The 14,106-nt window shown below is 47.6% G+C and overlaps 1 protein-coding gene across 2 annotated transcripts in view; it reads left to right on the plus strand.

The window, feature by feature from the left end:
• Positions 1-10,098: 10,098 nt before the first annotated feature.
• SPECC1L (sperm antigen with calponin homology and coiled-coil domains 1 like) overlaps positions 10,099-14,106 on the plus strand; it is a 136,358-nt gene continuing 132,350 nt past the window's right edge. For both annotated transcript variants that reach the window (XM_046025368.1, XM_046025369.1), the window contains exon 1: positions 10,099-10,232. The gene's annotated coding sequence lies outside the window, so the exon portion shown is untranslated. The remainder of the gene's footprint in view (positions 10,233-14,106) is intronic.

Consider the following 14,106-nt stretch of genomic DNA (forward strand, 5'->3'; position numbering starts at 1 on the left):
CTCGCTGTGAGGGTCTCCAGACAACGGTGAACTTTAGGGGCCCAAAGCCCCCAGGCAATCTTTACCTACCCCCTCAGCTCCTGAGCCTGGAGACACCCCCCCCCCCAGAGTTCTAAGGTCCCAGCTCAGGGTCAGGGCTCGAGCCTCCTGGGCCACGCAGGTGGGTGAGAAACTGTAGCACCTGTGAGGTTGGTCAAGGCTGACCCCAAAATGCGGCAGGGGCAGGAAGGCCTCAGGACACTGAGGATTTCCTAAGCCCCAGTGGAGTAAAGCCCAATGGGAAAACAAGCCTGGGTGCTGGACAGATTGGCATGCACTGCCAGGAGGCACATGCTGTGGTCTTTGGCCTCAGTGGTATGTGGCCTCTGCTCTCAAGGTTCTTAGTACTAAAGCCACATGTGTGTCCCAGCTGGACCATGTGGTCCCCAGAGCAGGCTTCTGGTCATCATTCTCTGGGATTCTCCTTGCAAGAGCATTCCCATGTTCAAATACTACCAGCCTTTTGAAAGAGGAAGTGGCTCTTCCGTCGTCCCTGTAATAGGTGATTTGTGCTCCCCGCTCAAAGTATGTCCACCTGGAACCTCGTAATTTGATATTATTCGGCATAAAGGTCATTGCAGGAATCATTGAGGCAAGGATCCCAAAGTGAGCTCCTCACAGATGAGGGTGTGCCCCCAAACCAACGACAAATGTTCTTGTAAGAGACAGAAAAGAAGACACTGAGACAGGCAGGAGGAATGCCATATGCACATGAAGGCTGCGACTGGTGTGATGCATCTGTGAGCTGAAGACTGCTGGCCTCCATAAGCCAGGAGAGAGGCAGGAAACAGATTCTCCCTCCAAGAATCCAGAAAGAACTACCCCTGTTAACACCTGGATTTGGGACTTCAGCCTCCAGAACTGTGAGAGAACCCATGACACCCTCAGGAAACTAATACAGTCACCTTGCTAGTAAATCCAACACCGTGACCAGATCCTGGCTTTCCAGCTTCTCCTGTTACACTCCCACCTCCCAGTGGGTTCCTGCTCAGAGCAGACATGGCTTGTCCCTCCTGTGTCCTGGGGCCAGAGGTTGAAAGGCTGGGGTGGGAGCCTTGGAGACAGACAATGGGATCATCTCCAAACACATACACAGCCCAGCCTGGGGGGGTTGGCCCCAGTCCTCCAGTCCCTCTCCCACTACCAGCCCTGCCCACAAAAGACCCCAAGAAAATCGAGAGCACCTTCCTGGCCTATCCCCTCGGGCAGCTTGACCTGTAGCCCCCTGTGTCCCACCTCTGCAAATGTGACCCTCCTCAGCCAGAATCCTGTAGGAGGCTGCTTTTGGGCAATGGGCTTGGGCAATGGGCTTGAGCAATGGGAAACTGAGTAAGGCAAATGGTCCCATGGTGAGCCCCAGGTTGAAGACAACAGGCTCATAAAGTGACCCATAGGCCTTGACGGACCAATGGGCTACTTAAAACCAGACTCAGGGACCAAAATGTTCCCATGCCTCATCACTCCACCCTATAACTACAGCATACCCCCACCACCACCTTGTGGCACAGCCTCTCCTTTGCCATCCTGCCTGCTTCTCTCTTGCAGTGTATTCAATAAACTTCTATCTCCTTTGTTCTGCCTTGGCTGAATTCCTTCACCACCTGTACCACTGGCCTCTACCCCATTGGGATGCCCCACAGATCCCAACGCAGCTGCCCCATAAACACGCTGAGTTGGCTTCTAGCTCCCAGAAAGCTACCCACCCACCTTTCTTCTCCTTTCTCATCAAGCTCCTGGGAACAGCTACCTGCTCTTGCAGTCTTGCCCCTCAGTGCCCACTTCCTTTATGTCCAGGTCAGTCTGACTGTGGCTGGAAGCCAAAGGCTGTTCACGGTCCTGATGCCTCTGACATAGCTGCCTTTCCTTCCTGCTGGTCCCTTCCCTGCCTGGCTTCTATGACCAAGCTTGGTCTGCTGACAAGTTTGAAATTAATTCCTCAGGGCCATTTTATGTTTTCTCAATGGGTGTGTCTTTCTTTCCTCCAGATCTTTCTAGAACTTCTCTGAATTGCTTTCAGGGTTCTCGCTTCGGCAGCACATATACTAAAATTGGAATGAATTGCTTTCAGGTTTTCCTGCAAGAGCAGTGTGCTTTGGGTTCAAAACAGGATAATAATGTACTGTTATGTCCCTCTTTTTTTTTTTTTTTTTAATTTATGGGCCACCTAGATGGTTCAGTCAGTTAAGTAACTGTCTTCAGCTCAAGTCATGACCTGGGGTCCTGGGATCAAGCTCTGCGTTGGGCTCCCTGCTCAGAAGGGAGTTTGCTTCTCCCTCTGCCCCTCTCCCCTGCTTGTGCATTCTCTCTCTCTCAAATAAAATCTTTTTTTTTTTTAAGATTTTATTTGACAGAGAGAGAGACAGCAAGAGAGGGAACACAAGCAGAGGGAGTGGGGGAGGGAGAAGCAGGCTTTCTGCGGAGCAGGGATCCCAATGTGGGGCTCAATCCTAGGATCCTGGGATCATGACCTGAGCCAAAGGCAGATGCTTAACTGACTGAGCCAGCCAGGCGCTCCTAAGCCCCTCTCTTTTTATCCATTTGGTTAAAATTTCCCCACAGTTTAATCTACCCACAAAAGGAGAATTATTCCTAAAGAGCTACTGGTCCTGAACATGGTTCTCAGATATGCGGGCATGTTTGGAGCCTTGCGTTGTGTGCAGAATCCCAAGAGGCTCCCTTGCTAGGGGTGTGGTGACACCAGCTGGGGGTGCAAACCCAGGATCTAGAAGTCAAGATTTGTTGTACCTCTCAGATGACTAATTTCTCTCACTGAACCTGGGAAATAAGGCTGGTTAGACACTGACACTGGGAAGTGCCAGACACAGGCCAATGAACATTATTCAAACCTCAGGCACTTTGTGTTTTGCTGGCTCTCCAGCTTATCCCTGCTGTCCCCGGGTTCCAACCAAGATGTGTATTTGTTTTCCAGAGATCCCCAGGGCTAAGCGGAGTTGAATCAGGAAGCCAAAGAGGGTTATTGCTTTCTGTGGATTAGGACTTGGACACTGAGCAATGATAAGAGGAACCATGTCCCAGGCCCTTACCATATGGCGGGCCCTGTCCTTGGGATGTTTACAGACACTAAGTGCATCATTACTGCTTATTAGCTATGTGGTTTCCGTGTCCCAAAGACTGAAAAGAAGTCGGGTGTACAGGGGCACAGAATAGGGTGAAACCCTGTTATGTAGTCTCCCAGCACCCTGACTGGTGCGGGAGCTTTGCCATTGTTCACAGATGAGCTGGAGGCACAGAGAGATTGAGGAACAGGCTTGAGGTCACAGAGCTAGTAGCTATCTGTGCCTGCGTTTAAGCTCAAGTCTGGGGGCCCAAAGAGCTGCTGGGCCGTGAAAAGCAGCAGCCTCATTCCCTTCTCACTGACCTCAGTTTCCCTGACAGTGTCGTAAGAGGGTCTAATTCTGTCTGATCACTGTAGGCCATAAGGGAGGTGGATGCCTTGTCCAGAGCAGGTTCCCTTCCTGTATCTCTTCTGGGTCACCTGCAGGACAGCTGGGCATCCCAAGGAGCTTCTGGGGTTTCAGGCCATGGTTGCGGGCACGTGGGTCCCTCCTGGAATGAGCAGCACGGCCGTGGAAGGCCAACAGCCCATCTCTGCTTGCAGACACATCATTGCTCAGCTGACAGTTGTGTATTTCCTGGGACCCAGAGCTCTCCTGGCTTTGAGGGAGGCATGTCAAGAATCCTAAGCTCCACATCCTGGCACTCGAAGCTGATGGCTTGCTAACTGTTGCTAACTGTGGGAACAGTCCAATGAAAACTTGGCCTCCGGCCCCTTCCATTTGACTCTTCCAGCTGTGGTGTAGATGAAGCAGCTGGGCTTGAGTGGGGCTTGAGTCAATGATTGGGGTGGGCATTGGGGTGAGCTGAGTGAGTCAGTGGGAAACCAGCAGCACTGAGCTCAAAGGGGTTCCTGGCTGTGCAGCTCAGCCCATCTTCATGGTGACAGGACCCTAGCATGGCAGGGTCTGCAGGACCTGACCAGAAGGGCACTTTTGACCCATGAATGGATCATCACAGTGTCCCAAACTCTGCCACTTGGCCAGGCAGAGATGTTGGGCCCTGGGACAAGCTCACATAGATATATAACCTCCTGTAGGCAGGCAGCCCCTGGCTTCCCCAAGTCCTCTCTTGCTCGAAGTCAGTGGCTGACCCAAGTGTCAGAGCTTTCTGCCCCTCTGGTGCTGGGGAACCAAGGAGAATGACCAAGGACAAAGGATGGAGTATGGGTGAGGCTGATGGGATGGCCAAACGCCGGCACTGAGACCCAACCATAGACTGGCATGAAATCCACATGGTTGGTTCTGTGTCCCACCCTCAGATCTGTCTCTTCCCTTCTGACCCTGTCACTAGGTCAGATCTCCCAGAACCATGAACAGGTCCCCTGACTGTTGAGGGTCGACTTTGCCACTCTGTGCTTGCCACAAGGCCAGTCCTCCATCTTGCAGTATGTCACTTCCCTGTCCCAAAGGTGCAGGGACTAGTCCCTGTCTACACTACTGAACCCAAGTTCCAAGGCCTGGTGCGGAAGACTCTCCCTGCTCTGCCCCCCAGCCACCCCTGCAGGTACAGCCGTGCTCGCTCCCTGCTGCCGGCTCCCTTAGTCTTTGCTCTAGAGGATGCCCTGTTTGCCTTCAGTTCCTTGCTCTTTCTCCTGCTGCCCACCATCCTGGATGTGCCCTCTCTATATGGAAATGCTGCTGAGGGGTGCCTGGATGACTCAGTCATTAAGCATCTACCTTTGGCTCACGTCATGATCCTAGGGTCCTGGGATGGAGCCCCGCATTGGGCTCCCTGCTCTGTGGAAAGCCTGTTCTCTCTCTCCCTCTGCCCCTGCTTGTGTTCCTTCTCTTGCTGTCTCTCTCTCTCTCTCTCTCTGTCAAATAAATAAACACAATCTTTGGGGGGGGGGAAGGAAATGCTTCTGAAATACCACCTCCTCTGACAATGCTGCTGATTCCTCCTGGACACCTTAGCAACAGCTAACCAGATTTAGGACCAGTTCACTCTGCTGCCACAGCCGGAGAGGACTCTTAGAGGCTAGGGGCCTGGTCAAAGCCCCTGCCCCAGGCACAGGGTCTAGTTCCACAGGCCTGATGGCTGCTCAGGAAATGTCAGCAGCTTCCTGCTTAGTCAAAAATGGCTCTTTTACTTTGGAATTTCAATGAGAGAACAAGTAGGTCAGTAGTTTGGGCTTATTAAAAGTACTTTGCTGTGTGCAGGAGTGTTCACAGGAACTTTGTTTCTAGTGTTTGAGTATAAGTTTTTAAAAAATAAAATCGGGGCACCTGGGTGGCTCAGTCAGTTAAGTGTCTGCCTTCAGCTCAGGTCATGATCCCAGGGTCCTGAAATCGAGTTCCGTGTCGGGCTCCCTGTTCAGTGGGAAGGCTTCTTCTCCCTTTCCCTCTGTGCTTTCTCTCTCGCTCAAGTAAATAAAGAAAGCCTTAAAAAAAAAAAAGTAAAATCATGACCCTTATGCAAATATAAAATAAACATGTATCAAAGAGTTTACCTAACTAGTTAATTAACCAAGGGAACTGGTAGGATGTTACAATCAGTTCAAAGGAGAATCCAAAAGTCAGATACATTTATAGAACAGAAATATTGAAATAAATTTGCAAAAGGAGGCCAAACTGACTTTTCCACTGGGGGGGAAGGTTGTCCTTAGATAAGAACGATTTGCACTGCTATCAGTTTTCTGCCATTTACAGAGTTGTAAAAGAGCTCAAAGACAATAAAAGCCTCAGAGCCTTTTATAAGTACCAGATAACCTAGCAGGGCATGTTCCAAGGATTCATAGCTTTCCATCCGAGAATCCAGGAATCTTTTTTGCATGATGCGATTTTCCTTCCACTAACAGCTCACAACTGGAGACAACCCAAATGCCCATCAGTAGGAAAATGGGTAAAATGTGGTATTGTAAATTCATACAATGGAACACTATACTGCAACCGAAATATTATTAATTTTGCATGCCACAGATGCATACAACAAGACAGATGAATTTTATTGATCTAATGGTGAGTGAAAAAGACTGAAAGAATACAGGCTTCCCCTGCAATCTGAAAGTAAAATGTTTCTATGAAATCTTTCATACACTGAAATGGCACAAAGCAAAGAAGCAATTATCAATCATTTATATGGAAAACACTTTTGTGTGCTCTCAGACCCCAAAAGTAACCTCTTAGATTTTTCTTATACCTTAGGAACATCTTGCTAACAGATGCACAAAATAAACTCAGCTAAAGCAGAAAAAATGCTCACACAGTTCAAGTCTATGACAGCTTGCTGCTGGGATGCTGAGTGTACTTCCAATGGCGTTTGGGGGCGCCACTCATGCTGCTCAGAGTGTCCACCTCCTCTGTAACTGCTGAATGATGGCTCCCAAACCTATGAGGTACTAAACCCTGGAACCTGTAAATGTTACCTTATTTGGAAAAAGGGTCTTTGTAGATATGATAAATTAAGGATTTATCGGGATTTATCCTGGATTATCCAGATGGGCCCTAAACACTGTCACAAGTGTCTTCACAGGAAAGGATCAGAGGGAGATTCACGCATGTGCGCACGTGGACACACACACACACACACACACACACACACACACACACACACACACAGGAGAAGGCCATAGACAGAGGCAGAGATTGGAGTGACATGCCAAAGTGAAGGATTACCAAGGGATGTAGTCAGCCAGCAGATGTTAGAAGCAGGCAATGGATTCTCCCTTGCCGAGTTTGGAGGAAACTCAGAGCCACCAATACCTCAAGATCTGATTTCTAGCCTCCTGGACTATGAGACAATACATTTCTATTGTTTTAAGCCACAAAGTTGCGGTAATCTGTTATAGCAGCCCTAGGAAACCATTACAGTGTGATTCTATTTATTGAAAAGCTCAAAATCAGCCCATATGAATACTGAGTTAGATGTCCAAATGGTGGTTAACTTTGATAAAGATGAAGTGATGAGGGGCGGGTAATGGGAAAACTGCTAAAGCTCTTTTTTAACCTTTAGTTTTGACATTTCATTGAGTTCACAGTTATTTCATATCCTTTAATATAAAAAATATTTTTAAAAAGGTAGCCACCTGGGTGGCTCAGTCAGTTAAGCGTCCGTCTTCGGCTCAGGTCATGAGCTCAGGGTCCTGGGACAGAGTCTCTGGTCCAGGCTCCCTGCTCAGCGGGGAGTCTGCTTCCCTCTCTAGCTCTGACCACCACCACCCCATGCTTATGCTCACTTTCTTTCTCAAGTGAATAAATTGAAAAAAAATCTCTTTAAAAAGGTATGTTTTAACAGCATGTGTGGTTTCTCAGTATAAGTGGGGTTGATGACAGGTGCCTGGAACCAGACGGTTTTCTTCTGTTTCTGCCATTTGCTGGCTTGGTGGCCTTGGGCAAGTGACATAACCTCTTTGGGTCTCAATTTTGTCCTTTGTACAGTTCTTATAGGGCTGTTGTGAGGATCTGAGTCATGTTGAGTCGTTTTTGAACTGTAGATGCCGAAACAAAAGCAACATAAATGTCCCTCGCATTTACCAGGCATTTCCTGGGTGCTGAGCATCGTGCTAAATCTTTGTCATGCATTCTCCCATTTATTTCTCTACATCAACCCATAAGAGCACCCATTCTGTAGACTAAAAAAAAAAAAAACAAAACAAAACAGAGGGGCGCCTGGGTGGCTCAATGTGTTAAGCCTCTGCCTTCGGCTCAGGTCAAGATCTCAGGGTCCTGGGATCGAGTCCCGCATCAGGCTCTCGGCTCAGCAGGGAGCCTGCTTCCCCCTCCCCCTCTGCCTGCCTCTCTGCCTACTTGTGATCTCTCTCTCTGTCAAATAAATAAAATCTTAAAAAAAAAACAACCCAGAAACACAAAGACAGACAGCTAATTAAATAATGAAGCCAGGATGCAAACTCAGGCTGTCTGGTTGTGAGGACCATTGCCTTAGTTCTGCACTAGGGTTGAATGATTATCTCCAGAGTATTAAAACAGTATCTACTGTTTTTTTTTAAAAAGACTTTTCTTATTTATTTGACAGAGAGAGACAGTGAGAGAGGAAACACAAGCAGGGGGAGTGGGAGAGGGAGAAGCAGGTTTCCCACTGAGCAGGGATCCCAATGTGGGGGTCGATGGGGGTCTCGATCCCAAGACACTGGGATCATGACCTGAGCCGAAGTCAGATGCTTAAGGACTGAGCCACCCAGGTGCCCCATATATTCTGGGTTTTTCAATTTTAATTTTTTTTTATTTTTAAAGATTTTATCTATTTATCTGAGAGAGAGAGAGAGAGAGAGAGAGCGTGAGAAGGGAGAGGTCAGAGGGAGAAGCAGACTCCCCGCTGAGCCTGATGTGGGACTCAATCCTGGGCCTCCAGGATCATGACCTGAGCTGAAGGCAGTTGCCTAACCAACTGGTATTTTATTTTATTTTAAAAGATTTTTTATTTATTTGACACAGAGAGAGAGAGAGATCACAAGTAGGCAGAGAGACAGGCAGAGGGAGGGGAAGCAGGCTCCCTGCTGAGCGGAGAGCCCATTGGGGACTCCATCCCAGAACCCTGAGTTCATGACCTGAACGGAAGGCAGAGGCTTAACCCACTGAGTCACCCAGGCACCCCCAACTGGTATTTTAAAAAGAAAAATACCAGTATCTGAAGTAGGCTATAATTTATGTTAAAAAAAAAAGAGAGAGAAGCAAAAGAATTTACCTGTTTATTTTGCATATTTGTTTATATTCATAAAGTATCTCTAGAAGGATATCAATAAACTGAATACAATTAGCTGCATTTGAGAAGAGGAACTATAGGAATGGGTTACATCTGAAATAAAATTAAAACAAATAACTATAAGGGAATTATATGAACAACTTCATCCCAACGATTTCGAAACATTAACACACAGCTACTTTCTTGCAAAAATATAGTTCAGCAAAGATGATACAGGGAAATTCTGTCTTGGGGTGTCTGCCTAGCTCAGCCGGTAGAGCATGCGACTCCTGATCTCAGGGTAATGTGTTCAAGCCCCATGTTGGGCAGAGAGCCTACACAAACAAACAAACAAAAAACCTGTCTTAATCTGGAACCATTAAAGAAATGTAATGCTTAGTCTAAGATCTGCATCCTAGCCCCTCAGAAGTGTCAGAAGTGTCAGACGAAACCAAAGAAAAACACCAGGAACTGGATAATTTTACAGCAAATTCAGCAAACATTGAAAACAAAAATCCTCTTATACATAATCTTCCAGATAAAGAAGAAAAAGAAGTCTCCTCAGCTCATTGTGACTTGATTAAAAAATTAATCCCAAATCAGACATCGACAGTACAAGAAAGCAAAAGGAAAGACCAAAATCACTCATGGTCATATATGCAAAAGTGCTAAATAAAATACTAGCGAATAGTCTAGCAATGCTAAACATTTATCAAGTCCAATTTTTTCTTTTTTTCTGGGAAATTAAGATGATGGAATACAAATTTATTAATGTAGTTCGACCTATCTAAGGAAAAAACCTGTATGACAACTGTGACCTAACAGGACTTCCTTAACTTGATAGAGGCTATTTAGCGTCACGGTTTTGGTGGCTCAATTGTTTAGTGTCTGTGTTCCCGGCCGCACCGGGAGCGCCAAGAGGGCAGGGCTTTTGTGTTTTTATCACCACTGTCTAGCTCGTCGCCTAGCACCGTCCTTGGCACAATGTAAATGCGTGCTGCATGAAAGATGGACCTTTAGCTGAGGTAAGGTTTGGGAACGCGGGAGCTCTACACTCATCATCCCGTCCAATCGAAAACACCATTCAGGAGCATCCTCCACCCACACGTCCAGCGAAATCCCCAAAGCCTCTAGAGCCTTTTTTTGTGGCCGTGCCGGTGACGGTGCGCCTGCGCTAGCCAGAGATGGGAGGGACGCGAGCGGAGGGGCCGGGGCCGTAGGCGCCTGCGCGGCGGCGGGATGTAGGCGGGGCCTTGCCGCGCCTGCGCAATCGGTGGCGGCTGTGTGGGGCGGGACAGGGGCGGGCCGAGGGCGGGGGCCGCGAGGGAGGCAGGGCTGGCTGGGCGAACGGCGCCGCGGGGTTGGCTGGTGCCCTGAGGTCGGACTCAACGGATTCGGGCCGCGCCACGCTACCGGGCGAGCTCGCCGCCCGGCCCATCCCGGAGCCAGCCAGCGAGCGAGCGAGGCGGCGCCGCGCGGTAAGAGCCAGGGCCGGGTCCCCTCAGTGTGCGCTGGCGGGCCGCGCGGCCAGGCCCTGGCGGCCCCGCAGACCCCAGCGGGCCCGCGCCTGCGCGGTCCTCCGTCGGGGGCCCCCAGCCCGTCCCGCGCCTGCGCCGTCCCCCTCCGGGGCTTCTGGGCCGACCCCCGGGGCCCCCGGCGGCTCCTGGCTGTTGTATACGGCCCAGGTGGTTTTAGGCTCCTCGCCTGCTGGTCCCTCCGAGCCAGGTGGCTGAGCGTGTTCCTCGCGCTTTGTTTTCCCCGTGCCCCAGAAGAGGCTGGCACCGGCGCCCCATAGCCCTGGTCCTTTAGTTCTTTTCCCCCGGCGGAGACACCGCTGCCCGGGGCTCTGAGGACGCGGCTCGGGGAGTAGCGCCGCGGGTGGGCGGCGGACCCAGGGCCTCCTGTGGGCTCTGCTTCCGCTGGGGTACGCGCCCCCACCCTCTCCCCGCTCAGAAGGGAGGTCATCCTTAGGCGAGCGGAATGTCGTTTTTTTCTTGAGACCTGGTTAATTGCATCAGGTTGAATATGAACAATAGTTTTTTATTGAGGGAAGTTTGCATTTTCCTCAATCTGGTAATTGTGTGGCATAAGTGGTTATATTTAAGACATCATAGTTCATTGTTGGGCATCTCTCCTGGAGATGACTGGAAAATAAATCAGTTTCCACGTAGTTTCACCCTATTTGCAAGACCAAGTAAGAATTCCAGTGATAATTCAAATGTAGAGAGCTTTGATTTGTTGTGCCCTTGATAATTTACCGGCAAGTACGGGAGGGTCCAGGAAAAATTCCCATAAATTCGCTGCCCTATATTGATTGCAGGGAAAAGTGTGTTGTAAAAAGAGCATCTCTAGCTACTGATAATATTTTCTAAGATGACAGCGGATTCAGGAAGCTAAAAAATGTTGCAGAGCCCAACAGTGTTTGCAGGAGGATGTATCTTGAGATGAAATCAGAGCTTTGTAGACATCAGCAGACATCAGTATAACACATGTAGGTTATGAAATGGTCAAACCAATACTGACAGGTATATCTGTAAGGAGAAGTGGGGTATTGGTTTGGGGAAAGTCTTTTTAGGTAAAGAAATAGCTAACTGGTCCAGTAATTTTATTCCTCTTTAAAAATGTCTTTTCCCCCCTTTGATTTACTCTATACCAAGCAGTCTTTAAGACTCAGCAACTTTAGGTAGCTGGAGAATGTTTCTTAATAGCCTGTGTATACTCTAGGTCTGGAGGGATTTTCTTGACATTCATTTTCAGTAAGAAAGTGAATATTGTGCCATAGAAAAGCTTTAAACTTAAATTTTTAGGGTGTGTATCTACATTGTGTTGTCTTGAGATGGGATTTTTGTAAAGCAGAAGTTCTTTTTATAAACGATTTGACACAGTACATTCTTAATTTCACATGACTCAGCTGATAGTATTGCTTCAGTTCAAAATTATTACCTGTGTTGGGTTTTCATAATACATAAAACTTGCCGTTTAACTATATACATATTTATTTTTTAATTTAATTCTTATTTTTTAAAGATTTATTTATTTGAGAGAGAGCGTACCCATGGGTGTGTGTGTGCCCACAAATGGGGAGGGACAGGGGGAGCCAATCTCAAGCAGACTCCTCACTGAGCATGGAGCTGGGCCTCCATCCCAGCACCCTCTGAGATCACGCCCCCAGTCGAAATCAAGAGTGGGATGCCCAACTAACAGAGTCACCCAGGTGCCCCAAACCTTATACATATTTCAATCACAAGTGCTAACTTGTACCTAGCATTATGCAAACTGTCCAGCTCAGTAGAGGACTGGTGACAGGGTATCAGCAGGCTAGAGATGCTTTCTTGGTTTTATGGCTTTGGGCAAATCAGTTGTCCTTTCTGGACCTTCCTTTCCCTATCTGTAAAGTGGGAGGGATGGCAGAGGAGGAAAGAGATGGAACGGAGCTCCAGTTGCCACTTTTTAAAAAAGATTTTATTTATTTGACACAGAGAGAGAGAGAGATCACAAGTAGGCAGAAAGGCAGGCTGGGAGAGAGCAGGCAATCAGACTGCCTGCTGAGCAGAGAGCCTGATGGAGGGCCCAAGGCAGAGGCTTAACCCACTGAGCCACCCAGCCCATCCCCTTTTTTTTAGATTTTATTTATTTATTTGGCAGAGAGAGCGAGAGACTGCGAGAGAGGGAACACAAGCACAGGGAGTGGAAGAGGGAGAGAGCAGGGAGCCCGATGCGGGGCTCAATCCCAGGACCCTGGGATCATGACCTGAGGTGAAGGCTCACGACTGAGCCACCCAGGTGCCCGTAGTTGCCACTTTTAAAACACTTAATGGGTCCTTGTCTACAGAGTTCTCTTCCCTCGTAGTAGAAATGGGTCTTCTCATCTGTTCCATGACATTGTTTGTGGTCCCTCTGGAAAGACAGGGAGTGAGGCTATCATAAAACTGGTGAGAACAAATCTTGGAGACTCTTGGTCAAACCCCTGAAAAGGAGGGTTGAATGGGCCTTAGGGTATAGAGAAAAACAAGGGCAATGAGAGGGAGTTTTTCATTAAATTTATTCAATGAAAGGACTGCCCTTTTTTTTTTAAAGATTTTATTTATTTATTTGACAGACAGAGATCACAAGTAGGCAGAGAGGCAGGCAGAGAGAGAGGGAAGCAGGCTCGCTGCTGAGCGGAGAGCCCGATGCGGGACTCGATCCCAGGATCCTGAGATCATGACCTGAGCCGAAGGCAGCGGTTCAACCCACTGAGCCACCCAGGCGCCCAGGACTGCCCTTTCTAAAAAGTATATATATGTGTCATTTTCTTGGTGTTGAAATTAAGCATTTTTTAATGAAATGTTGATAGTAAATGGTGGTATATGGTGATTGTAAATGGCAAATACAGGGTTGGTTATCTTATCACAATAAGATATTTTTAGAAGTAAAGCCTAAACTCTTTTGTTTCACTATTGTTGTTAGGGAGTTCAAAAAGTTCCTAGGGCTTTTGGTGGTAAGAATATTAAAATGGAGATTATTTTTTAAGAGTAAATATGAGTTAACTTTGTGGCCATCTGTCCAAATCCACAGGCAACTGGGAAGATTGGTTAAATTTGCTTGGTACTAAAGATGTTACTATTCTGATTATTCTTTCCTACTGGATATAAAATGTCAGGATATTTTTTTGGGTGTGCTTCTGCCAACAAAATAAGCCTAGGCAGGGAAATTCCTCCTGGTGGTTGGAATTGTTAGTGGTGAATAGACTAGCTGCTGAGGTAAAGAACCCCCATGGGGTTTCTCTCTGAGCTCAGAAATCTTTTAGTATTGTGGCCTCAGTCTTTTGCTGTGAAACATGACCATTGAAAAATTAGGCTTACAGACTGTGTTTCAGATATGTTGAGGGGAAGAAGTGGCAATAGTTTGTTCCAAAGTTAATGTAGCAGATAATCTTTCTGTCTGTCAAGTCTTTAAAATTCATCCTGGTCTGCTGTTAATAACAAATAAGATTTAGTTATTGTAAATCTTTTTTTTAATATTCACAAAACTGTAGTATATCAAAATGTATCAAACACATTTTAAAAGTCTTGAGAGGGGCACCTGGGTGGCTCAGTGGGTTAAAGCCTCTGTCTTCAGCTCAGGTCATGATCCCAGGTTCTGGGATCGAGCCCCGCATCGGGCTCTCTCCTTGGCAGCAAGCCTGCTTCCCCCCCTCTCTCTCTCTGCCTGCCTCTCTGCCTACTTGTGATCTCTGTCTGTCAAATAAATAAATAAATAATCTTAAAAAAAAAAGTCTCGAGTTAAAATGAATAATGTGGTGTAATTCTTTGTAATACTAATTTCTGTGCTTAGAGGACTGACTGCTCTCAGCTACCTCTAAGTTCTCTA

This window comes from Meles meles, chromosome 12, assembly GCF_922984935.1.
Source record: "Meles meles chromosome 12, mMelMel3.1 paternal haplotype, whole genome shotgun sequence".
NCBI lineage: Eukaryota > Metazoa > Chordata > Mammalia > Carnivora > Mustelidae > Meles > Meles meles.